This window comes from Diceros bicornis, chromosome 11, assembly GCF_020826845.1.
Source record: "Diceros bicornis minor isolate mBicDic1 chromosome 11, mDicBic1.mat.cur, whole genome shotgun sequence".
Taxonomy (NCBI): domain Eukaryota; kingdom Metazoa; phylum Chordata; class Mammalia; order Perissodactyla; family Rhinocerotidae; genus Diceros; species Diceros bicornis.
This window is the reverse complement of record NC_080750.1, coordinates 3,368,068-3,395,812: the sequence shown is the minus strand read 5'-3', so window position 1 is coordinate 3,395,812 and position 27,745 is coordinate 3,368,068. Positions and strand designations below refer to the sequence as shown.

The following is a 27,745-nucleotide window of genomic DNA, read 5'->3' as shown; positions in this document are numbered from 1 at the left end:
ATCTAAGTCTCACCTTCCCAGCTTCCTAACTGCAAACTTGGGCAAGATGCTTAACCTCTCTGAAACTCGGTTTCCATGCTCCTCATCTGTGAAAGGGAGGGAAAAACATTTACCTTCTGGGGGTGCTGTGAGATTTAAATGAGATAAAATTTGGGAAACACCTAGCTTGGTGCTCTGTATAAGGTAGTGATTATCATTTGGTAGAATAGGATAGCTGGTGACTTGAGAAAATGTGCGTGTGTGTGTGGAGGGGTGTGTGTGGCTGATCATTAGTACTTTGAAAAGGGAAACAGGATCTTGTTTGGAAAGGACTGGCCGGGAAGCCGTTTGCTCACCCTCACCACTTCCTTTAGGCCGTGGTACTTGTGTCTATTTCCTCTTAACTGAACGTTGCCTGGTGTAGCTCCTGAAACAAATTCTCCTTCCTTGTACTGGATCTCCCCACCCTTCGAGAAAGGATACCAGTGAGCCTGGCCGGCCAGCTGATCGACTCAGTGTGTTTACAAAGTGAACAGCTTACAAAGTGAGCTGCCTGGAAGCCCGATTCCTTACAAGATTACGAAAAAATCCCTTCCTTCTGCTTCCCCCAGACGCCTGCGTAAGGCTTCTGGGCCCCTGGGGCTCCAGCGGGGTGGGGGTAACTTTTAAACTCCTCTGTGGTTATTGTTATGCAATCAATAATAATAGTGATTGACTTAATTGTCAACCATTTGGTTGGATTAGTGGTTAAATTTAGTCATTGTGTATATAAGCAGAAAGTTCAGAGAGTGGAAATAAAAAATAAAAGCGATGCACCTGTTTTGAGTTTGTGTTGGGAGAAGAAAATAGCTCTATCTGGGTGTCTTCCAGACTGGGCTTCTTGTTCCTCCTAGCCCCTCTTTTGGATGGTTAGATCCTGGAGCTCCTTGAGAAGAGAGCCCTCAACTGGGCTAGTCTGCCCACTCTTCGTGAAGACCTGCCCGTGGGAATGCTCTGTCGTTAGTGATCTCAGGTTCCAAGCCTGCTTAGCATCCTGTGGAGTCCCATACTGCAAGGGGGTTAATCAAAGGAAAATTCTCCAGACGTGAAAGGCAAGAGTAATGCGACAGAATTAGGATTCTGGGGCTATGTTAGCAAGGAACCCACTGACCGAGCACCCTGGTTACAGGCCTCACATTTTAGCCTATTTTGTCTTTTAACTTGTTTCAAGGGGTAGTGCCAAAATTTTTAAAAAATAATTAAAAAAAAAAAGTCCTGTTGTTCATAAAGACCTTTCAAAAACATGGAAATTCTCTTTGTACTAGTTTTGTCCTTTTCAATTTGGCAAAGAGGGCTTGTGTGCTTCTAATGGAAATTGTAATTATAATTTTTTAAAAGACTATATTGACAATCTCAGCAGTGTTCAGTTCATTATCTGTTGTTTGCTGAGGGCATGCCAGTCCACTTTGCTTGTACTTAAGTGACAATTTTATCTAGTGGAGGCGTGTAGTGGAGAGGCTTGTGGTACTGATCAGAAAGGATGGTATATTAAAATATTGCTCCCAAATGAGGGCTCTCTGGAAGTATGTGTAAGCTTGAGGCGAACCACCAAATTGGAATCTTTGAATGATTTTGAGGAGGAATGTCGCAAAAAAATTTAAATAATTCTTAGGGCTATGCAGAGAGAAAGCAGACTGTGAAGGTCTTTGAGGCCGTATGATCAAAGCTTAGTCTTGGCATCACGCAGATGTACAAAAATCCACTGACACTGAGAACTTCACTGAACTACCAGTCCTTTGAGCCCAATTTAATATGTGCCTTGGAATTTTTCAATACTTCTGATGTCAAGTTCAAATAGAAAATCTCATATAGTGTTGATGAGGAGTGGACAACATTGTATTGGAGGGATTGTGTCAAGGCTGGTGGGGGAACTGCGACGGGTTAAAGCAGAAGCACAGTTTAAGGATTAGAACTCACACGTGGGTGTGATCAGTCTTATGAAAGACCTTGAGAGCTCAGTTCTTAATTTTAGTTTCATGTTGAATTAATGATAATAAAGTAGATTGGGCTAGGGATTTTGAGTGGAAGCATCTTTGACAAGAAGATAAATCTGGCCAACGGGACGTAGAGGAAGGGTCTGCCCTGTTTCAGTATACTTGTACCCTAGCAATGAGTTGAGTGGATACTTAAGGTCCAACCAAGTTGAGCCCAGGTTTCTGCAAAGACTTAACTGTGCCTGCACCACTCTGAGTTGGCATTGTGGGCATTTTCCTCATGTAAACCATATTATGAAGAGGTAATGCTTATGGAAATCAATACATTAGTATTCAGGAGAGATGTGAAAACCTGATTAGGTTAGCTCCATCTTGAGGGGAATTTGGCAAAGGCAACATAGAGGGGTTTATGCAGCAAGGAAGATGAGAGTCAGAGGGGATAGACTTGGGTTGTGTGTTCAAGGAGTTATTGGGTCTGTGGCTACAGTGCTTCTGGGTGCCATGCCTGCTGCCTGTCTCAGCCACGGCTGGGCTGCTACCCCAGCCCTTACTGAGACAGTAAGTCAAGGGTTTGCGCATCCGTGTCGCCTCTCTTGTTCTAGCTGTCTTCGTTGTTCCCTGGAAGGGGCTGCACTGGGGAAAACAGAGCCCCTCCTCCTGGTGGTCTGTGGAAGATGGCTGTGATTGGAGCCCCTACAGCTGCCTACTGCTTAGACGGAACTGCCTGTCCCTTCCAGTTACCCCGGAGGGTGAACCTCATCGGAGCAGTGGAAGGAGGAGCGAGTATCCAGAAAGAAGCCAACACCTATAAAATACGAGTGAGAGAAAGGAATCTGATTAGAGCCCCAGTTCTGCCTTTAGCATCTGTGTGACCTTGGGCAAGTTAGTTTACCAAACCCAATTGCCTGGCCTATGAAATGATAATAATAATATGTAATACTTACATACTCTTATTGTGTTCCAGGCACCATGTCAAGCACTTGCAAATATTATTACTATAAAGTAGGGACTATCTCCTTTACAAATGAGGAAGAAAATATTGGAAAGGTTAAGTAACTTGTCCTTGGCCATGCTGCCATCGGATATCAGAGCCCAGGGCCTGGATTTGAACCTGGTGCTCGGACTCTGACGTGGGTTCTCCTGACCACCACAATATACTCCATGAAATTGTCGTTTACAAGTTTATGTCTTTACAGAAGTGTGAACAGTGTAAGGCCGGTGTAGAGGGCACAGTAAACGTGCAGTAAATATTACCCATTATTACTACTGCGTTTTAAGCGCTATATGTATTTTAATGTGACAGCCTTTACCCTAAAATTAGAATTATCAGTTAAGGAAGCTGGGAATCAGGATAAATTCATGGAGCTGGTAAGAGGCAGACCTATGATTTAAACCAGGATTTTCTGACTCCAGAGGCTGTGGCCTTTCTCCTCTGCCAGTACTTTGCAACATGTCCCCCCCGTCTGCAGGGGATACGTTCCAAGACCCCCAGTGGATGCCTGAAACCAACGATGGTACTGACCCCTGTATAGACTGTGTTTTTCCTACACATACAGACCTATGATAAAGTTTAATTTATAAACTAGGCACAGTAAGAGATTAACAATAATAACTAATAATAAAATAGAACAATTATAATAATTGTAATAAAAGTTACTGTAGATCTTAGCAACCTTAGCGTACAGTTTTTTTGTTTCCTTGTTAAGTCGAGAACTTTCGTCTTTTCACTTAAAGGAAGCACTCTGTGGCTTCTCTCTGACGTATCCGAATTGCCAGCATCACCACTCTTGCATTTTGGGGCCATTGTTAAGTAAATTAAGGGTGACTTGAACACGAGCACTGTGATACTAGATAGTCGATCTGATAACTGAGATGACTACTAAGTGACTAGTTGGCGGTGGTGGATACAGCGTGGATCCTCTGGACAAAGGGATGAGTTATGTTTGGGGCAGTATAGAGTGGGACGTCTCAAGATTAATCCACTACTCAGAATGGCGTGCAATTTAAAACTTGTGAATTGTTTATTTCAGAATTTTCCATTTAATACTTTCAGACTGCAGTTGACTGCAGAAACCTTAGAAATTGAAACCAGGGATAAGAGGGACTACTATAGTGTGAGGATTTCTTGAGGAACCAGAGTTAGTACGAAGACACTATAAACCCATGGTTGTGCTAAGCTTGTCTGTGGATTGAGCGTATGATATATCTCACACATATGTACTATTTTCAGTTGTGTGCTGTGATTAACATACATAAATCTACTCTTGTAATTAAGAAAGCATAGGTTCATTAATAGGACTTTATAATCCATAACGTCTTCTTGCTATTATGTTTTCTCAGTGTTCAGATACCTAAAGTACAATTACTCTTAAGTGGAAATCTAAGAATGTTTTCGAAGTTAAAAGGGCTTTCACATTTGAAATGTTTTGGACATAATAGATCACATGAGTTCATAAGCCTCTATGGTTAGTAGGACTGTGCCCATCGTACGTGAATTTACTGGTGCGTGTTTCCTGTACGAGGTACAGAACGCCATTGGAGTGAAGAAACTGTCGTTCTATGAACAGACACAATGGGAGGGGGAGAGGGCAGCTCTACAGAGTATCTTGCTCCTGGATATGCACCATAAATATCTTACGACAGTTTTAATGGAGGGAAAAAACACCCAGAGGAAATTAAAAGCAACAGCTTTGGCTATGGAAATGGGAATAGCTAAATTGCTAGTCTTTTGTAGGGTTTGAGAAGAGTGATTTCCATTAAGACCATGGGAATCTCAGGGACTTCACCCTGAGAAAGTGGTGAGAATTTCTCTCTCAAGTGTTGGATGAGTTATAAGCATTTGAAAAGAGGAAATTTAGTGTTAATTTTCCAGCGCACTGTTACGCTGTAGACTGCTGAAGAGGAGAAAATCCTTTTACTGTATGGGACAGTGGACAAGGTAAAGGTGAGCAAATTTTTACCTGTGTCTTCAATGACGTGATGTTTTGTGAGTCAACAGTTTGAGATATCAACTCTCTCCTCCATGCCACTCATGTAATTTTAAGCCTCGCTTCTAACTTGGATTATGCACTGTGTTTGTAATTTAATTTTCTGTCTGGTTTTAGTGATTATTTAAACCAAATTGGTAGACTCATAGAATTACAGTGAAAAGGACCTGAGCGAGCAGTGAGAGAATCACTGTAGCCAGTAATTCTTCATTTAGACAAGGATTTCACGTTCTCCTTTAGATTAAGAGCCTAATTGAAACAGACCTAATTGAATTGATAATAAAAATCAATGCTACCATTTCTTAAGCACATTGTATATATGCCAGGCACTTTACCTGCATTTTTTACTCGCTTATTTCTTATAGCATCCCTAAGAGCTGTACATTATCACCTCCACTGTTATGCATGAGAGAATCGAGGCTCGGGAGCCTCAGGTCATGTGCTGGTAACCTGCAGATCTGCGGTGCCATCCTAGTCCTCCCTGGTTTCTAACCTGCACTCTTTCCACAAGTCCATGTGTCTTCATATATGTGCTGATTTATATATTCTGCCAGTGTCCTTCAGATCTGTTGGTATGTGTTTGGAGGAGACACACATCTCCTCCAAAATAGTGCTCAGAGTAAAAAATTATGTTAACATTGATTACACTCTGATAGAATCTTAAATTATAAAAGTGAACAATCACATGCAATTTGGGACTGAAATTATAATTTTTAACTTATTTTGATGTGTTCCTCAAGATGGCATTTCTGAGGATTTCTATAATAATTTTTGTTTTTTAATGCATTTAGTATCCCTGGGAAGCAAATCAACTCTATAGGTTAGGGTACAGGGCCAAGAAAACTATTGATAAGAAAGTTAAAGATCTGACTTATTATTACTAAACAAGTCAGTGTTTGGGAGCTGGAGTGTGTGAGTGAGATATTTGCGCACTGATTCAGTGCAATAAACGGTGCAAGATTTATCTTTGTTGTTGTTGCACTTGCATTGGCCGTGTATTGCTTTATGATGTATCTCATCTCAGGAAACACCCTTCTCTTGATGCCATGCTTCCCTGCAGCCAATACTCTGTTTCTCTGCTTTCTATTAAGGAAAACTCTTGGAAAGGGTCTCCACTTCTCCCTTGAAACCACTCCAGCTTGCTGAATCTTACGGTTAATTCTCAGCCCTCATTCTGCTAGTCTCTCAGCATCCTTTGACACAGTGTGATACTTCTTCCTTCTGGAAACTCTCTCTTCTTGGGGCCTCTGTGATGCTGCACTCGTCTACTTCGCCGTCCCCTCCTCGTCCACTGCTGCTTCCTCCTCTCTCTGAGGGGACACCGTCCAGTTCTTGCCTCATGCTCCCATCTCATTATTGACCTCTCTGTCCCCTCTCCTCCAATCACACTGCCTTGCTGACTCTTAAACCCCTCGTGCTTTTCCTGCCTCAAATCCTTGCTTTCCCCTCCGTCTGACACTTCCTCTCATACCTCTGCATGGCTCACTCTCTCCCTTCCTTCAGGTCTCTGCTCAGATATCATACTCTACCCCCCACCCCAGAGTCATTCTGAATTCCCTCACTGTGTTGTATTTTTCGTTAAAGAAATGATCATGATCTGAAATTATTTAATTATTTGTGTACCCATTTTGTCTGTGTACCTGCTGGACCGTAAGCTTCTTGAGGGCAGGGACTGGTCCGTCTTGTGCATCACTGCATTGCTCATGACTAGACCAGTGCCTGGCGTTTAGGAAGAACTCAGAGATATTTAATCAGATAACACATTTATGTGCTAAGCAGCCCCGTGTGAAATGACAATGCTTTGTATTAATTTATGCATATTAGCCACATTCTTGACTTTCTAATTTTCATTTTGTTAATTCTTCAGTGGCTACTTTAGACCCCATACATGGAATTTGTAAGCTCAATCCTGATTTTATAGCCTTGTGCGTTGTCTTTTCAGGTTTCAATTTCCTCCTATTCCTGTGTGTATGTACTTTAATGGAACAGTTTACTCTGACATAATGTGGATGTATGTTCATACATATGTGAGTCTGCACTGATATGTTTGGGTTAGCTGTGTATGCGTTTCACCCAAGCACAGCACACACACACTCATTCACTGGGGCACGAAGCCCATGAGGAAATGGAAATCAGATGATATACAGAGAACTTGCATAGAGAACTCCCCAAAGGTAGAGCACCAAATCCTTCATTCAGGAGAAATAGTTTCCATACTGAACAACGGATACGCATATTGGCTTCCACGGTAGCTCAAAGGTAGATTTTGCTTTTCTAAATGATAGCTAGGAACCTGCTCATCCACTAACCATGTTTTCAACTAGGCAATTAACCAAATTAGGACTATCTGTTTAATTAGTAATGCTGTACAAGGTAGTTCTAACTAATTTAATAGGAAGTTCTTTTTGTAACGTAGTGGGCAACTTGTATATATTTCTTTCTAGTAATATAGCTAAAGTCAGTCATCAGAGCTTTTCTTGGAGCAAGGTCATAATTAATTGATTCCACTCCACTGGAGATTTCAGGAAAGCAATTGAATAAACAATGCAAAAGGGGGTATAAGAGAGAAAGATATGTCCTCACTATTTTGGAGAAGAGGATTGAGGTGTAACCATGTGTAGGCATTTCTCCAAATCAGACCTGTTGATGCAGCCTCACTAAGACAGCGAGTTTCACATGGTGCGCTGGACTCATCCCCTTTGACATGGTGGTCGTAACATTTCTCATTTTAGAGTGTTAGGTCACTTGTTACCGAGTAATGGGTGCAACAGATATCACGGCCACCCCCGATCCCTTCCCCATTCTCTTTTTATTTTATCTAATCCTGGAAATTCTTTAAGTATGCATCACTTTTGTAAATAGAAAAAAAATATCATTGAGAATTGAGAGAACTGCTATAAAATGGATTGAACATTTTCCATGGAGGAATCATATTGTAGTTCAAATATCCTTGCCCATCTCGGTGTGCAATATACGTCCAATCAAATCAAGTTTGTGTGATGAGGAAACCTCCAAACTCGGAGGTATCCACAATCGAGCTGTCTAAATGTTCAAATGTAAGACAAATGAAGTAGCATTTTTACACAGACAATTCTGTATTCACGAATGTAAAGGAGTATGCCCACTGTAAATTTAGCAGGCTGTTTAAGACATAAGTGAATTCTCAGAGAAGGAGCAAGCACTTTGCTAAGAATGATGGATGGCCCTCTCTGAGGGCCCTCTGAGATGAGTAAGTGTGGTAAACATATAACTTCTGGTCACATACAGTTTGTCTGCCAGACTATGCCTAACCTTACCCCATCCCTCATCCTCAACCCATCTCTGACCCCACCTCATTCCAGACCCCCACTTAATCCCTGTTGCTACCCCAGGGAGGGTGGGATCTACAAGAGGGTGAGGTTCAAGGCTGTGGAGAGATTTTAGAACAGGAAGAATATGTCTGTTTCACACATTACTTGTTAATAGAAACAGCTAAAAGTTTAATGGTTTGTTTTTTGGGCTGTGTTTAAAAATCCCCCGCATGAAAACAGCTGCATCAGTGCACAGCTGTGTCAAAACAGCCTTGTCAGAAATGTCATGTATGCACATATTTTTTCTAAACTATTTTGGACAAATCATTTTCTCTGTACTTCTTTTCTCCACAGGTATACAGTTATGTATATTTTATAGCATATGCCTGGTAAACAGGTTTGTAAAGTGTAGGGGTGAAATCTGATGCTCACTTGATAGATTACTGTTCAAATGAGATCATATTATCACTTTTTGGGACTCTATCCACCTGGGATATCCCAGGCCACAGTCTGTGTTTCTGGGCTTTGTGGCTTTAATATTCAGAATGTAATATGCAAATCTGAAAAGAATTAGCGTTGCCTTAAAAGAGAATCTCTGTAATGAGCTCAGGAGATCAGAGAGCAATTGCATGTTGCCATTGCACCAGAGCAAAAAATAGATCAAGTTTTATTTTGGATGTAACCAGAAATTCCGTAACCAATAATTGCCCTCTCCCCACCATTTGCAATATGATGAATTTTTAAATCCCTATTCCTTTTCGTTAACATTTTCTGTCATGAAGCAGAAATGAGTGCACTGCATTTTTAGTCTTACATTTTAAAGTTGGAGTAAAAGGAGTCAGGTGAAACTTAATTGTTATGTACCGAATGTTTTGAAGATTGGTCTTGGCCATGATTTGGATAGAATTTGGAAGTTTATGTTCAACATTACTTCTAAATTTTGAATGACCACAAAGGTGCACCAGCACTTGCTGACTGTGTGACCTTGGGTGAGTCACTTAAACTTCCTGAGGGGCAATCTCCTCATCTTCAAGGAGAGAATACTACTATTTGCCTCACGGTGCTGTGGGGAGATTAAACTTGGTGTGCTTGTAAAATTAGCATGTGAAATGCTAATTCCAGGGTAAATATGCAGCCCTGGGTGTCCCCTAGCTCATCAAACCCAAAGGTCCCCACACCCTGCTGCTATCATCCATGTCCTTGAGTTGAGATTTCCTGTGCGCCTTTCCCCACGGTTGATAGCTCTTCGCGGTTATCCCTGGTTTGTCTTGGAGTGGTCTGACTGCCATAGTTGGGAAGCAGCCACCTGCAAGCAGCCTCACTTAACCCTGTGAAAGCTCAGACTCTCAGTGCCCTTCCTTCTCCAGGCATTTCCCCAAACTCACTAGAACAGGCCCGACTTGAAACCTTGCTGGAGGCACAAACTGAGTCCCACCATCACAACCCCCAGTACATTCTGATGTCAACCCAGATTCCATTTGTAAATATGTTAGGAGATAGCCTATAGTTACACAATCAAAAATAAAAGCCTAGGGGCCGGCCCAGTGGTGCAAGTGGTTAAGTGCGCGCGCTCTGCTGCGGTGGCCCGGGGTTCGCTGGTTCGGATCCCGGGCGCGCACCAACGGACTGCTTGGCAAGCCATGCTGTGGCGGCATCCCATATAAAGTGGAGGAAGATGGGCACAGATGTTAGCCAAGGGCCAGTCTTCCTCGGCGAAAAAAAAAAAAAAAGAGGGGGATTGGCAGATGTTAGCACAGGGCTGATCTCCTCACAAAAAAAAACATAAAATAAAATAAAAAATAAAAAAATAAAAGCCTAAACCACATAAGTGTGAATGAGATACAGAGTGAAAACAAAACAAAACAAAAATTCAGAATTCCACCTGTTTCCTTACAGAGGGTCATCTTAGGGAATGGGGCTGGGGTAGAGTGGGGTGGGAATGTGGCATCTGAATTGATTTGGAGAAAGGCAAGAAACAGGAAAGACTGGAAGTCCTTCACAAATTCTATAATTCTACCATGACCAGCCCTATTTATCTTCAACTAAAATATTGCTCGTGAAAGGGAGCTATTTCATATCATGTACAGGAAAATGGAAAATGTCCTTGCTTACCCTTTCACTTGGAGGTCTATATGGCACATTCATTTCATACTAAATACTATGGACGTTTTGATGGCACCTAATTCAGTGAAAGGTCTCACTGGAAGATTAATAGTTATTCATATATAAAATCAATGAGTGCACTTCAGTTGAATGACCTTTCTCATTTTTAGTGGCATGTATATCAGATGAGCCTCCGTCAGTGTTCTCAGCTTTGACTACCCACGGGGGAGCTTTAAAAAACCACTGATGTCTGGGTCTCAACCCCAGAGATTCTAATTTAATTGGCCCAAGTCATGGCTTGAGGAGCAAGAGTTTTAAAGTTCCCCAGGTGATTCTAACATTCAGGAAGGGTTAGAACCATGGTCGAGATTAAGGATTAAGGATTGGGCTAAGCCTGTAATTTATATGACCTGGCAAATGTCTCTCCTCCCCTCCATTCAGTGACGCTTATTGAGAAGCCACTCTCTTCAAGGCTCTTTTCCTTTAACCCCAAGTTGGCTGTTTTATGAATAGGTATCATTGGAAAGAAAATAACAGAATCTTACAGTTGCATCGTTTGGTGTGGTTGTAGGCAATCTAATCCAAATCCATTATTCGGCAGAGAAGTACCGCTCGGTGAGAGGAATTCAGAAATGTTAGTGCAAAACCATCTTTACAACTGGAAAAAAACAAAGAGAGAGACAAAGTAAAACAAAAACAAAACCTTGGGAACTTTCCTCAATGGGTCACTAGACAGCAATTTTCTTTAATGTGGTAAAAAACACACAACATAAATTTACCATCTTAACGATTAGTAGTGTTGACTGTATGCACATTGCACAACAGATCTCTAGAACTTTTTCATCTTGCATGACTGAAACTCTAAAGCCCATTGAACACCAACTCCCCTTTCCTCCTCCCCTCAACCCCTGGCAAACACCACTCTACTTTCTGTTTCTATGAGTTCGATTACTTTAGGTACCACTTACAAATGGAATCACACAGTGTTTGTCCTTTTGTGATTGGCTTATTTGATTTATTATAATGCCCTCAAAGTCCATCCATGCTGTCACATATGACAGGATTTCCTTCTTTTTTAAGGCTGAATAATTTTCCATTGTGCGTATATATCACATTTTCTTTATCCATCCGTTGATGGACATTTAGGTTGTTTCCACATCTTGGTTATTGTGAATAATGCTGCAGTGAACACAGGTGTGCAAATATCTTTTCTAGAGCAGATAGCATTTTCTACTTATTAAACAGTGAACCATTCTAAGCAAATAACTGACAAATCTTCCTTAAGTGGGACTCAGAATAATGAATTCAAATTGATGTGCAATCAATATCGTGCCATTTGTCAGTTTAGAAGGCATACAAGGAAGCTCAGAATTTGATTCTTCTTTCCACTTCTCCCTAAGATCTGCTTGTGAATTTTCTTTTTTTTAAATCTATAAATTGTTCTGTTTGATATGATTCATCCTTTTTTCTTTGCTTAAAAACAATCTTTTGTACAAATTCACAAAATTAGAAACAAGAGGAGGAATGATTATAGATAAAGAGGAAATTGAAGTAATTTTAAGGTAATAACTTATTTGAACCCCTTCAGATATATTTGAAAATCTGGAAGAAATCAATAAGTTTCTAGGAAAATAAAAATTACCAATATTGTTTAGAAAGAGATAGAACAGGTAAATAGACCATTTTTCATGCAAAATGTTAATTTTCAAAAATCAATTTCCCCTACCTCAGATGGTTTCATAGGTTCACTTTAGCAGACTTCAAAGCAATTTATAATTGCAATTCTATTTAAATTACTCTGAGTCCAGAGAGAGTGGGTATGCTTCTAAATTCTTTTTCAAAAGCTATTACAGTAATGCTACCCAAACTATACAAAGATGACATATAAAAGGAAACTATAGATGAATCTCCCTTATGAATATCTATACCAGTCTATTAAATAAAATATTAGCGTGATAGGAGACTTTTTCAAATATTTTGAATTTATTTATGTTTTTTCTCTTCTCCTCATTTTTCACTTTGCAATGGAGCAGGTGACCAGCTCTGTACATCTTTGCCTCAAGGGAAGTTTGTGGCAATATGGAAAACCAGGTCTGGCTTCTAAAGGCCAGGGCCTATTGAGGAGATTAGGGGTCTTGGAGGGAGAGGAGGAAGGGAGGGCCTCTGAGGAACTCAGAGACAGAGAGGGCTTTCCCCCATATCACCACCTGAAGAGTGCTGGGGCACAGAAGGGGAAAGAGAATTATATGGGTCCCATGAGCAGCACAGGTCTGGGTTGCTCCTGGCCCTGCGGGGCACCCGGACAGTCTGGTCTGCCTTGTTCTACGTGTTCAACATGATGGAGGAGCAGTGGGACCATGGCCGGGCCCGCAGGGAGTACGGGGCGGACCACGGTCCCAGGTGGGAACAGTGCAGGGTGAGTGTTGATGCTTAGCCAGCCCTCCACAAGGCCACTGTTCTCAGTGATGCTGCGAGCTCTGTACACCACTGGAGGGTGGGTGGTGGGACATTGGATGAGGACAGGGAGTAAAAATTAAGTAGATTTAAAGAAAATCAATAAGTATTACTCACCTAAGTATAACACCATTATATTAGCAATTAAATCTATCTTCACAATAAAATAACAAATCTCAACAGTGTAGTTTATTTAAATAATGTAACAATTTTCAGTTTTTGAACACTTACAAATATAATTCACTATATAAATTAAAGATGAAAAACCATATGACATCCCCATAAATGACAAAAAAGCCTTTGACAAAAATCAATACCCATAACTGCTTAACATGTTCACTTCACTTTTGCTGTTAAAAACAATGCTGCAGTGAATGATCTTCAACATACATTTTTCCAAACTTTCTTCCCGAACCACTGACCTTGAAAATTGGCATAAATGACGTTTCTATATCAGATATATCTTTTGGCTTGTTATTTTAGGATTAGAATTTTATTTTACGCAAATGGCTTCAAGTGTATAGGCTTAAGCAACTTACACAAGACACACATGTGTACATGCACATATGCACACACGAGAGCACACACAGATGCACACACACACATCTTAGGCCTGTGCTCATCAGCTCTGTTGCTTCTCTTATTACCTCTCCAACGTGAGAGAAAGACACACAATTTGCATGGTTTAGCTTTCCTATAAAAAAACCTCCAGGGGTCCTACCCAGTGGCGTATTAGTCAAGATTGCGGGCTCTGCTTTGGCGGCTGGGATTCACGGGTTTGGATCCCAGGTGCGGACATATGTACCGCTTGTCAAGCCATGCTGTGGCGGCATCCCATATAAAGTAGAGGAAGATGGGCACAGATGTTAGCCCAGGGCCAATCTTCCTCAGCAAAAAGGGGAGGCTTGGCGACAGATGTTAGCTCAGGGCTAATCTTCCTCACCAAAAAGAAAAAAAAAAACCCACCTCCAAACCATGGGGACAAGACTTGCTTTGATATTAATTCCTTTTCTTTGGAATTGGAACTCTCTAGGCTATTCTACAGCAACTAAGTCAAGAAATACCAGTGTAGTTTGTTGGCTGATAGTTTTCACAAAGTACCGACATTATCTTTTATCTCTCTAAAGATGCATCCAGGTTCTTCTGCAGAGAATCAGTAAAGTTTGTCACTGCCAGTTGAAATAAACAGGTATTGATTTTAGGATCATCAATTAAGAAGTTTTAAATCATACATTAAAAAATCTGATATAGAGGGCCTGGCCGGGTGGTGTAGTGGTTAAGTTAGCACGCTCCGCTTCGGTGGCCTGGGGTTTGTGGGTTCAGATCCCGGGTGAGCACTGACGTATTGCTCATCAGGCCATGCTGTGGCGGCATCCCATATAAAGTAGAGGAAGATGGGCATGGATGTTAGCCCAGGGCCAGTCTTCCTCAGCAAAAAAGAGGAGGATTGGCATTGGATGTTAGCTCAGGGCTGACCTTCCTCACACACACACAAAAAACAAAAGTAATATAGAAAATTCCGACTCCCTAAGATTCCCAGTGGAATGAAATAGTGCTCACTGATTGGCTATTAGGGTCCAAGGTGGATGACTGGACCGCCTGTGCACGAGTGTGGAGATTCCCAACAACACCAACGGATGCTTGAAAATTGGTTTCCTCCCCGAAAGAGTAAATTATGTCATATTTTAAAGACTACTAGCTATTAAAAAATGCTTTCAAATGTATTTTCCTGGCTGTCAAGAGATAGAAGATATCTTTGGTACAAACCAGTAGAATTTCACGTCTGAGTCACATAATACCACAATTTTCTTAAGAGAGAGGTTATGTGTAATTAATCTTCTGAAGAATAACAATGGTCACTAACCAGCATCTAATATTAAATTTAACGGATAGTGAAGACTTTGCTTCTTTGGAACTTAATCAGCTCTCCAATGATTTGTTTTTCTAGAGTATTTGTTCATAATTTCTTCCTGCCTCTTGATATTGTTCAAGTGAACGAGCCCCTGCGTTATCACAAATATAGAATATATGACATTTTAAAACGACCTTTTAAATCGTTTGGTACTAACACAGAGATATATTTGTAAATCAAACAAATCAAGTGTATTTTCCTATATTTTATTGCTAATATTGAATGACTTTATTTTATAGAATTCAGAGTAATCCATTCAGAGGTCTAGCATCATACTCTAAATGAAATAGACCCTATTTATTTGGTTTCCAAGATTTCTGTAGGAGAGTACCTTTTGCAACAGGGACATTAGTAGTCAAATAGCCAAATATATTATAGGATTAAAGCAGTGTGTGTGGTATGATAAAGAACAAAAGTTCGGCTACTCTAAGGGTTGTTTGTAATCTAGAAAGTGATGTTGAGGTAAGCATGAGCAAGTTAATCATTTTTGTGTCTTCTTGACAATAGTAGTTTAAAAATTCTTCACTATGTGTTTTTATATTTCTAGTCATTCTCCCAAGACTACCTTATAGCCAGTTGACTGCTTAGCAGTCCAGCTGGTAACCACATTTCCGAAGGCCGTAGAATGTAGTCTCTTCAGCTCATAATGACAGAACAGATTTAGTAGTAGCACTTCCTCTGGATATTAGTGCATATATGACGCATTGTCCCTACTTCTTCTTTTGTCCCTATATCTTTGAGGTGTTATTTTCCTGGGTTGAGATGAAAATTTCTTGGATGTTTGGTATTTACTTGGGGTGTGTGCGTGTTTGGGTGAAGAGTGTCATATGCATAAATGATTGTATAGCTAGAAATCAAGCTGAAGTCTTTCCTTTGCCTGAGTAGCCCTTCTTTGAAGTGCTTTTGTCTTCTCAGAGGGGAGGGGATCAATATGCTGTATTCATGTTGAACATGGCCTTGTGGGTCTGCAAATTGGACTGTTGGGAAGCATTAGGATCAAGAAAATATGGGATGATTTTACCTTGTAAGTACTTAACAACTTTCACATGAGGAGAGAACCTCACATTAGACGAAGTCTGATTAAAGGCAAAAGTTGAGTAGAGAGGATTATGCTAATGCCCTCCAGAACGTGGCATGAGAGCCTTATTTGTTGGGTTTGAGGGTGGCTTTTTTTTCATAGATTCTTTTTGGTTTAGCATGTATTTTCCTTCCTTTTTAATTCTTCAAATTGAGACACGTTGAGCAAATTTTGTCCAGTGGAAAAGGAATTGTGTATGGTGGTGTAATGGAAAGAAACCTAGACTGGATGCGTGTTTTCAGGATTAACCTGGAGGATTTTCCACGCTCTTATACTGAGTAAAATAGTACACAGAAATGACACATATACAGGAGAAAATGGAACTCTTGTTAATAGTAAGCTAAGAAATACATTAAACGAGACACGAACACGAGCTTTCTCTGATGGAAACGTGGAGAACAGGGGCTTAAGGTCCTCACACTGGGACGTCTATCTCCCTGGGGACTGTGTACAAGAAAGGAAGAAGAGACAGCACAACAACAGCATGCCTGCTAACTCACATCTGACTGTACAGCCAGCCCTGCCTTGTCTTCCTGCTTGGCCCAGGATGGGCAAATTCCTGAAATGTCCTATCAAGTTCCACCTTTCTTCTGAGGAATGGAGGTGACTTTGCCTGCTTGTTTCAAAAAATGAAACTCAAGCTTTTGTATAGAATGTTTACAGTAAGGACAGACAAGGAAGCAGGGTATTGTATCATAAAAATGGTTTTTGTTGTACAGAATAGAAAATGTAACTCTCCCTGGGCTAATAAACAAGAGATCTATTGGCTCACATTATTGAACAAGTCCAGGTAGAAGCCAGCCTGCAGGGGCGGTTTGGTGTGGGCCCTTGCTCTGTTTCTCCATGATTTACTCAGTTTGTCCTCATGTCACTCAGCTTTGTTCACGTGCGGGCTTTGTCCTCATCCTCTCTTTCTTTGTAGTCACAGGATGGCCCCCGCTTCTAGACTGTGTGTCTTCACAGCACGTTTTTCCAGAGCAGGAGAGAATATCCGTCAGGGCCACTGTGTGGCAGCACTCCACGGGGCACAATTCACATGGGATATAAAGTGGCACTCAGAGTGGTGACAGGTGGTGGCACAGGCATCCGGGTCACAGAATTCCTAGCAAAACTCTTGCTTATCCCTGTATTTGGACCAGTGTAGGCCCCATATCCACTCATGAACCAATCACTTGATTGATTTAATCTAGGACCATGGAAGCCATCCCTGTAGGAAAATAGAGTAAGATTCTTTGGAACCACATGGATTTCCAAAAGAACTTGGGGATGATTTTGAAGGGGCAAATGGAGAATTCGTTTCAGAGGAAACCAACAGTATACATACGGCTCTAGAGGCTTTGGATGTGAACCGTCCCTTGTGCCCGTGACAGCTACCTTGAGCACGTGACGTTTCCGATACTTTTCAGTCCTTTTTTGCTTCCACTCTTAAAACTGTGCTGTTGGATTTCTGTCTCCACTATTCTACTCAAACAGCTCTTGCCTTATCAAATCCAGTGGAGGCCTCTAAGTCTCGATAGACTTGACCCTGCAGTATTTGACAATCTGGTTATGTCTTCTTCCTCTGACTTTCTCGGCACCATTACTAGTCATCATCCATGCTGATGGCTCCCACTAAAGTCACCCATGATTATTTAAATGTCTAAAGTGGACACTAGTGAGTACACAGCATTATTTTATATTATTGCCCCTTCCCTTCAGTTTATAAACAAAAGATATTTTCCCCCATAAAAAGCAATTATTACAGAATACAGTTATACATCGTGTAATATGATTATATAATGCTTTATAACATCATTATGGATAACTTGGAAAGTTAGGAAAAGAAAAAGGAAGAAAATACACATCTGTAGTCCTATAACCCAGATATGAATGTTATTACCATAGCAGTCCATTTGATGTATTTAAAAATGCGTGTGATTAAATGATTTGGGGCAAAATTCTTTATGTTATTTAAATTTTTTCTATGTACTCGGGTCATTGTAGAAAAATTGAAAAGTATAGAAATAAACCTTATCCCCCAGAGAGAGCCACAGTTAGTGTTTTTGTATTTCCTTGCTGTTGTGAGGTGGTGTGAAGTGGTGCTTGGAAAGTTAACATTTGCTGCAGGAGTCTGTTAATCTTTTACAATGGAAAAAAATCCTAACAATTTTGTCTGGCCAATATGGGTGTTAATGTTACAGAATATCATCACTCAGGTTCCTTTGCAGTGGATACAATCATTATGTTGCCCAATGCAATTCTTGGTTGGAGAGTAAGTCAGAAGATTTCATTCTCTCAACACAATGTCTAATCATTTAAATATTTTCTTCAGTTTTTGCAAGGCGGTGACAGAATAGGATCAGTTATGTTTTATGAGCTATCAAAGAGGCAGTGGGTTCCGTGCAAACTGTGGGATCAAGGGAGGGCACAAGGCAAACTTCTTGATCTGAGGAAGTGGAGGAAGGAGCAGGGAGAAGCTGAAGGAGCAGAGTCAAGCTTCTCTCTCCAGGCTGCAGAATCCACCTGATCACACATCATCCAGCTATATTTCTGAGTAAACAGAACACAGAAATCTTCCTAAACTGTAATCATCTCTTATTTTGATGAATTCATATTTGCTGGAAGAAGTCTCCAAGAAAGGTTTTTCATGAAGATCTTTTAATACTGTTTTCTAAGCTCTTGTATCCTTGAGAATATATTTTGTTGTCTTTTATGCACGGGCTGAGTATAAAAATTTTGGTGCACAATCTTTCTCCTCATTGCTTTTTTTGGCATTTAATGTTTTATTTGATAAGTCTAATGACCTCCTGAGTTTTATTCTTTTGAAAAAATATCCTCCTCGTACTTGTAGACATTTTTATTTTTCCTTGCCATTCAAATATTTTGCCAAATGATTTTAGCTGTATTCTTTTATGAATTTACTAGAATATGGTGAGGGTTTCTTAATATGTGAACTCAGGTGTTTTGTTTTCAAGTCAACAAAGTTTTCTTCCATTATGTCTTTAGTTATTGTGTTGGATCCGGTTATCATAATCTCTTTGTTTAGGATGCTAAAATTCTTACTTTAAATCTTCATTTTCTTTCCCTTGGGTATCCCATTCTCTCTTTTATCATTATCTCTTTGTCTTTTTAAAAATCTAAACTCTGGTATAGCATTTCAAATTGGTCCTTTTTAACACTGATTTGACTTTTCACAATTTCAAGAGTATATTACTGCCTTCTATGAGGATATAAATTATATTAAGTTTTAATTTCTTTCCATCCTTCCTTATTTCACATATATTTTATCTTATTTTGTTGTCTTTCAAACTCAACTCCTTATTTATTTACTTTCTTCTCCTGTTAGAGACAACGTCTCCCTAAATTCTCCTAAGGATACCAAACTATCGAGAATGTTTCCAGCCTCCTGCAGTAGGGTTCCTCTGAGTCTTCTTTAAATGTTTCATTTCCTGTAGACCGAAGATTTTTCCCTGATAAGGCTCTGTATTTTTTCTGCTTTCTTGAAAGACAAATCTATCCACACTTAGTGTTTCACCAAACAAGGCGTATGTGTTGCCCGTGGCCCTATCCTCTGCCCAGTGTTCTAGGGGAATCTCCTCCAATCTGCTGATGGCAGGTTAACGTGCACCATTGGCCCATTTCCTAGGGCTGTAAAGCCTTTGGTCGACTCAAGTTGGTTTGGCTGAAATAGACTCTTCATTTACCTCCTAAGATCAAGTGCTTGTAAAGTAAGTAGGACGTGGGAAACAGACCTACAGTTCCATGCAGGCTCTGCAACTAAGACTTTCCTGCCTCCCAGAGGCCATGCACCACTCATTCTACTCTCTCCTTCCAAACACACATAAACACACACAGGGTGGATTCCTGGATTCTTCATTGGATGGTAGAAAAGTGAGGAACTGATGGAGGTGGTAAGAGACCAGTAGTTTGGTTGTCTTTAAAAAGCAAGAGTCGAGTTGGCTTTCCAATGTCTGGATCCTTCATTCTCTGTGCAGTGGGGGAAAAAGATGAAGGGTCTCCTGCTGACCTTTGGGCAAGCAGGTGTCGGGGAAGAGGGAGAACCCCCCTCTGCCCTTTCCCTTAAGGTTCTTATGGCTGGCCAAATAATTAAAAAGACAGGTTAGCAGGAGAAAATAATACCAAGTTTAATAACATGTATGCATAGGAGAAACCAGGGAAACTGAGTTTCTCAACACAATAGCAGCGATTCTCATCTTAAATACCATCTTCAGCTAAAGACAAAGGAGGATGTTGGGGGAGGTAATGGTTTGGGATTTCAGAGGGGAAGGAGACAATTTACGTGGAGAGGGAAATGTAAATGGTTGTCAGACAATGCTTTGCAGGGCCGCCTATAGAGAATGTGGCCGGAGAGACAGGAATCACAGTAATCAAGAGTATGTAGATTTAAGTCCTTCCTTCCATACTGATAAGAGTTTCCAGAGACAAGGCCATCCCCTGTTCTTCCCAGCACACAGAGGGAGATACCTTTACAAATGGAGATTTTCCTTATAAATGTAAATGTTTGTCTGGCAGCTCCTTGCAGGGCCAGCTAGTGACTGTGGCCTGGGAGAGACAGAATTTTTGATAAGAGGGGCTTGTTGGTGCCTTTCCTATTGTAACATCTATTTTGCATTTTATTATAGCCATCATATGATAGTAGCTCCTTCCTGGAACAGGTCTTCTATGTTAAATTCTTTAGGCAGTTTGGGAGAGGTCAAATGTCCATCAGAGAAAATAATCAAGGTAAAAAGATATATTTCATGGCAGTCAATTTTGATCTCCCACACAGGCGAAGGGAGGTCTGGCACTGGTGGTCTAGTTTGCATGTTCGGCTTGGTTTTGGGTAGATGTACTCTCCGGGTTTTGGAATTACGTTGATTATTTCACCTATTTTAAGGTACTGAGAGATTTTGTCTCTTTTTGTGTCTCCATGCATATTTTGGTAAGCAGTTATAAGGGGTCTCTTTCCCAGGAACAAAGCTAGTTTTCCACTTTGGCTTCCCAGGTGACATAATCCACTCCCATTGTTGCTGCCACTAATGCACCTTTCACTCTCTTTGAGTGTATCTCACTGATCCTCACTTTCAGGTCCACTGAGGTCCCTGGTGGCAGTTATTTAACTGCCACTGGTATCTGCACCCAAGTGTCCCATGTGTACCTCAACTCCCCTGTCAACTTCACCCCTGTCTCAGCCTGCTCTCGCTCCTGTATTTCTGTCTTGGTGTGTGACAACAGCATTCATCCCACCACCTAAGCCAGAAACAGGGAGTGCACCTAGAATTTTATTTCCTTTCCTTACCCCCTCAAATCTAATCAACAATAATGCCTACTAATTACCTAGCACTTATTAAATGCTCTCAAACATATAAACAGTGCTATGAAACACTTTGTGTATGTTAGCTTATTTCATCTCTATGATCACTGACTGAAGTAGGTATTCTTTATCTGGGCGGGGACTAGGGCTAGTGAAGTGAGCACCTAGGGAGCAAAACTTAAGGAAGCACTTGCTCTCAGGGTTATCAAGCACAGGCTTCACTTGCTGTGCCCTCATTCTAGCCCTACTCTTTCTTAGGCCCACTTTCTAGACGAGGAAACTAAGGAACAGAAAAGTGGCATCGCTTGTTCAAGCTCAGGTAGAGTTGAGATTTGGCATCTGTCCATCTGGGCTCCAGAGTCCAAAAGCTTGCCTGTTAACACCACACTGCCTGCACGCTCACCTGCCCCTCTTCTCCCAGGTAGCTCTTCAATCTGCCTTTTCCGTTCTCATTGTTCAACTCCTCATTATCTCTTGCCTGGGCTATTGTGAAGATGTGTTGACTGGTCTTCCTGACTTCAGTGGAGCTTCTGTTAGATCTGTGAGCCTCAACACCATTGGAGTTATTCCTGGGTGACCCGGGTAATTGAGAGAGAGCTGATTTCAACTCTCGCTAGAACACATGCACGATTCGACCCAGTTTAGTGCTCTTTACTGCGGGCTTTTAAAGATGGAAAAGAGAGTATTTGTTGGATTCAGAAAAATGTAAATGAGAAAACATTGAATCAATATTAATCATCATCTCTCACTCCCATTCCTTCACTCATGCTTCTAGGGAAGAGTCTTTTTGGGTATATGCATTCTCCCCTATAGGAAGAGTTGTTCATAGCAGGGATGGGCTTAAAGTCTCCTTCCAGTTCCTGGCTTCCTGGTGCACCTTCCCATATTTGCTGTCCAGGGAAGGCAAGAGGAGTGGGTTTGGGTATTGGACCATTGCCCCAGCAGCATGGCAGTATATACTTCACAGGAGCCCCATTCTCTTACTAGGGCCCAGTTCTCATAGATGGCTCCCAACTTCAGCTCCACCCTAGCGGTCCAAGACCAGCTTCTCACTGGACCATCTATTCTGAAGCTGCACTTTAGAAGAGAGTGTCAGCATTCTCATTGGATTACTTATCCCAGGACCCACACAGAGGAATTAGGGGATAGTTATTTTCATCTTGTGATTAATCTTATTTAGGGGTATAGCTTTAGTGATGGATGATATAAAAGTATTTGTCTGGCTAGGTCATGTTGACCAATATAAAATAATTTCTAAACCACAGTATATTTTCAACCCCAAAATATTTACTCTCTGAGTCTCAACAGGTCATTGTGACTTTGCTTCATTCATTCAGGGGGACAAAAGACATAATAATACTCTTTATAGAAAGTTCTCAAACTTACTCCAACACCTACCTCATACTTTCTTCTCAATCCCCCCACATTAATTATTCATAGGCCTTTAAGAAATATCCTGCAGAATTACCTTGTTAAATTGGAATCTGATTGTAATAGTCACAGCCAGTATCTACTGAGGGATTTCGTTGTGCCAGGCCCTGTTCTAAGTACTTTGTGTGATCAACTCACACGGATATTCACAGTAACCCTATATATTGTCCCCACTCTGTGGATGAGGAAACGGAGGCACAGGATAATAAAGTATTTTCCCCAAATGATCCAATTGGCGAGTGACAGAGCAGGGATTTGGTCTGGGCAGTCTGGCTTTTACTCCCTCCACTAATCTGCTCAAAACCCTCCAGAAAGTCCTGCTGGCTGCAGGATGAAGTCAATGCTCCTTAGCATGGAACGCATTCCTCTCTAGCTCCTCACATGTCGATTTATCAGAACCACACATCTTACTACTCCCTGCACACACCGTGGTGATCCGCTCCTGCAGTCTCTATGACTTCCCTCTTCTTGGATCTCCCTCCTCTTCTTCTAGTCCAGCTGGTGACCTTCCCCTCCCCCTCTCCCTCTCCCACGAATTATTTCTCTCCTGGGCTGGCTCTTTTACTCTTGTCTCCTTCTCTTTCCTTCCCATCCCTTTCATCCATTCCTAAGAAGAGAAGGAAGGTGTTATCGCAGGGGTGTGTGGAGTTTCCTGGAGAAGTGAGGAGTGTGTTTAGTATCTGATAAAACCCGTGAGAATAGAGGTTTATAGCTGTGACTCAATCCCCTCCCCCTGAACTGGCCTCAAATAGTCTTCTCCAACTGGGCTGAATATGTGCCTGAGTTTTAGAACCCCTGCTGTCCTTGGAATTATCTAATTCTTATTTCATTTTAAGTATAAGGAAACTCAGTCCCAGGGAGGTTGACTTGGCCAAGGTCACACAATTAATTAGTGGCAATTTCCAGATTAAACCTAGGTCGTCTGACTCACAAGACCAGTCACTCCTCTGTACCCTTTAAGCCTAGTTGGATAGGGGAAAGGAAATGGAAAAATTCTTGCTTTACTTCCTGTTCCATTTCTCCTCATGGCAGCAATCCATTTTTCCCCTTTGGCCTCAGTTTGCCATATATAAGCATCTGCCTCTCTTTTGAGAGGGTGCCAGGAGGATCCCTTAGCTTCCTCTCTTTTGTCCCTAATCTTCCCCCCAGGCTAACTCTTTCTCTTGCCTTGTCTCAAATTCATGCCTCTGATTGCTCATAAGAAAACATTATGCACACTGTCATCTTTATTAATCTCTGAGGGATTTACTCGAATAAAACCAGTACAGAAATGCAGAAATCATGCGCTTGTTGTGTGGGTGGCATGTGTACTTTTATTGCCCGTCATTAAAAAGAAAATATTACTCAAGCTTTTATTTGTGTGTGTGCAGTAAGTAAAATGGCTTGACCCTGTAGAAAATAGAAATGTCGATTCAGCTAAGAATTGACACCATGGATATCCTTCCTTTCCCATTAAGATAAAGCCATAAAAGCATCAGCGAGGACTGAATGGACGGACCAGAGCACACAGACATAAACATGCATATGTGGCCTCAGTGAGAGGGACCACAGGTAAAGGTCACAGGGAAGAAAGAGCTTCACAGACATCAGGAAATAGCAACTATAGCCAGACATTTCAAATAACAGCATGGATCCCAGAACCACTTCAAAGAGAACTGTCAGGAAATAGACAAGTCATGAATTGGAGGACTTCTGAGATTCTGGAAAGTCAAAAGCAGAGCCTTCAGATATTTGCATTAAGGTAGATCGTGAGCAATTATTTCATTTCTGGAAATTGCTCAAAGCCTTTTGTGGAAACAGAAGACTAAGATCATTTTCTGCCTCTGAATGATGCCTGTATACTGTTAGAAACTTGGAGCATGTTTAAAGAAATAAATTCTGAAGTCATGAAAAACGTATTTTGTGCCTAAAACATATGATTTTTTCTTTTGAACAGGAGCATTCCATGAATTACTTCCTCTTAACAGGTAAATAGAATTGATCTTGGAGGTGTTTCTTAAACTGATTATACATTTTAATTTGCAGAAGTCCATCTGATATTTTTTAGGTTTGTTAAACTTTCCTTCAGAAGAAATATATGGGCAGGGAGAAATCATTAATTTTGATGACTATATTTGTTTTTTGATCATTGTAATTAAATATTAAAAAACTAAGTTAAAAATGTTTTGTTTGGTACACAGCAAATAGAAGGCCTTCCTTTTGTAATTTTTGATTTTTAAGGAAATTGATCTTAGGATCATCTATTCCTCATAAGTAAATTAATGATTAAGACCTTTAAAGTATAATTATTCAAAGTAGTAAGAGCAAAACAATTTAGACTGGTTATTTCATTTCTCGGTCTTGATATTTACAAAAATCATTCCCAGGACTGCTTATTTTTAAATGGACAAAAATGTTTCTATTCCAAATCTGTAAAAGTGGGTGTTTGTCTTTCAGAAAACAAATCACCCTACTGGCACCACTCGTAGCCTTGCATTGTGGACTTTTGATATAAATGGACAGAAACTCTAGCTACAACAACTTTACAGTCCTGTAAAATTGGATTTGCCTTTCTTCGGGCACGTCCTTGCCAGGAACCCTCCCCAGGGAGGCAGCGTGGTCTGGAGAAGATAGTGCCCATCTTTCCTTCCTTCCAGCACTGCCACTGACTTCTGTCAGATCACCTCCAAAGTTTGAGTTACTTTCGAGTCTCTTTTTGCCATTCCGGTCACAAAGTCACCCTTTTCTTAAATGTAAGACTCATTTATTCTGGTTAACTAGATTATCTTTAATTAGAAACACGCTCATATAAGGGATAAGGGAAACATTTCTCATCCATGTGTAAATGAGTGAGAGGCAGAACCGCAATTGGGAGCATGCAGTAACTGCCCAGCAGTAGAAACTTTGCTCTGTGCACTTTCTTCCTCTCAGACACGTGGCTCCCCACGCCCCAGGCTCATTACAGGTGAGTGAAGGAACTCTGGGAACGTTTCCTTATTTATTCAAACAAATTCTGAGAGCCTAGTGGTTCCAGGTACTGTGCTCAATGCTGGGGAGGCAGAAGTGAAAGACGTAGTTTCTGATTTCAAGTTCACAGTCTAAGAGGTCAGAAAAGCCAACTCTGAGGAAAAGAACACAGCATGAGAAGTGTTATTGTAGCTGGGCTGGCACAGGGAAGGGGCACTCAAAATGGCGAGGAGGAAGAGAAAGCGAGAGTTTTCTGGAGGCATCAAAAAAGCATGTGCTAATGCACTGTGGTATGAGCCTTGCATCCTCAGGAAAGTGTGCACAGGTTAGGGCTGGTGCTGTGTAGTGTGTAAGAGGGACCGGCAGGAAACGAGTTTGGACTTTTTGTGAGCAAAATTGACGGTCATTAAAAGATTTTAAGCAAGAGAAGGACATGATTATATCTGCATTTTTGGTATCTTTGCCTGCTGAAGCCAAAACAAGAGGGAGAGAGGAGAGCTGAGTTTGCTACATAAACCCCTGTGAAAAATGGGAGGGGCCTGAAGTGTGACATCGGAGGTGAAGATGTAGAAAAAGGATCACATTCGAAAATGTTTTGAGGCAGAATCTAACATGTCTTCTAACAAGTTGAATGTGCGGTCAAGCGAGAGTGCGGAGGCTGGTTGGCCTTCTTCAGTTTCTGCTCCAGGAGTCGGGTGGAAGGTGGAGCCACAGGCGTGGAGGACACGGAAGAGGAGGGAGAGTTGTGGGGGTGATGAAAGACAGTGGGCCAAGTCTGGGTGGTGGAGATTAGTGGAAGCTCAACAAACGTTAGTTCATTCTTCTCCTGTTTTTTTTCCCAGGGAATATTTGTAGATGCCTACTAGGCATTAGGCATGCGAGTCTGGGCTGGAAATAGGTCTGCAATTAATCAACATTGAGATGGTAGTTTCAGCTATGGAAATGCATGGAATTGCCCCGGGACATGTATGCAGAGTGAAAAAAGAGGAGGCAAAGGGCTGAACTCTGGAGCAAATCAGTATCAAAAGGACAGAGGGAGGTAGAATTATTAAAATATGTTGTTTTCTATGTTACATTTCTAACTACATATTTCAAGCAGATAGAACATTGGATGTTTAGAATTTGGCTTGAGAAATATTCTAACAGTTTTGTGAAAATCAGTGAAAACAACTGGTTTCACTCAATGTCAACAACTGCTTCCCTAATCTGATAAACACATCTTATGCCGGTATGTTCTTGGCTGGGAACTAGAACTCCAGTGTTCTCTATGCACATTAAGAGAACAAGTTACTAGAGAGAGTAACTACCGAGACACAATGGACTTTTCTGTCCGTCTTCCTCACTAGGATGACCTTATAGGTGGAGCTGTTGGGGACAGGCTGTATGGGATTTATAGAGGCAGCAGAATTATGGAGAGGGCTAGCTGATTAATTGGTTTAAGCAAAAATGTGGACCTTTCTCAAGTTACCCTTGTATTTAGAAAATTAAATCAACTTCACAGACCAAGCCTGCTATGGGTCAAACACAAGAAGTTAAATTTAACCTAAAAATGCATGTTGAGGAAATAAAGCAATGGAATGAGGAGAGTAAGACACTGTAACAAGCTCACTCACCTTACTCCAGCCCTCAGCTTCCTTCTCTTCCTGTGAACCACAAACACGCTCTCTTCGTCAAAGCTTCCACGTGCTGTTCCATCAGCCTGGATGGTCTTGTGGGAGATCAAAATTGGCCACCTCAAAATATGTCTGTTTACCTTGATTGTTTTCTCTGAAAGAAACTTTGACCTTCCCCCAAACTTATGCCTAAAGGCGACAGACTGGGAGGGTTCCTACTAAGCCCATTCTTAACAACGTTCTGTTTACCAAGGATTTACATTTGTAAGGGAAATCTGCATTTGTAAAGGTATCTCCCTCTCTGTACTGGGAAAACATCCTCCTTTGTCTTGACCTAAATCCATTTAAGAAGAGAACCTCTGCCATTTGTTGAGAAACTCAGTTTCCCTGGTTGCTCCCACATATACATGTTATAAAGCTTGTTTGATTTTCTCCTGCTATTCGGTCTCATGAGTCAGTTTAATTTGTAGCCCAGCCAGAAAGGACCCAGAGTGGGTAGAGGACGGTCTTCCTCCCCTTCATGCTCTCTAGATCCCTGCATAGTTTGCTCCCTCCTTTCCCTCACTTCTCGGATCTGACCATCCTATGGAACTGGTATCGCTCTTCAGCCCCCATTTTCTTCAGAGCACTTGTATATTGCTGAACAATAGATACGTATTTGTCAACTTGTCAATTTTTCTCTCTTA

General features: G+C 41.2%; 1 long non-coding RNA gene across 2 annotated transcripts in view; it reads right to left on the bottom strand.

Annotated features, from left to right (window-relative positions):
- The window catches only part of LOC131411232 (uncharacterized), a 78,197-nt gene extending 51,048 nt beyond the window's left edge, over positions 1-27,149 (bottom strand). For both annotated transcript variants that reach the window (XR_009221522.1, XR_009221521.1), the window contains exons 1-2: positions 27,060-27,149; positions 10,878-10,990 (exon numbers count right to left, since the gene is read on the bottom strand). This is a non-coding gene — a long non-coding RNA (uncharacterized LOC131411232). The remainder of the gene's footprint in view (positions 1-10,877; positions 10,991-27,059) is intronic.
- Positions 27,150-27,745: the final 596 nt, after the last annotated feature.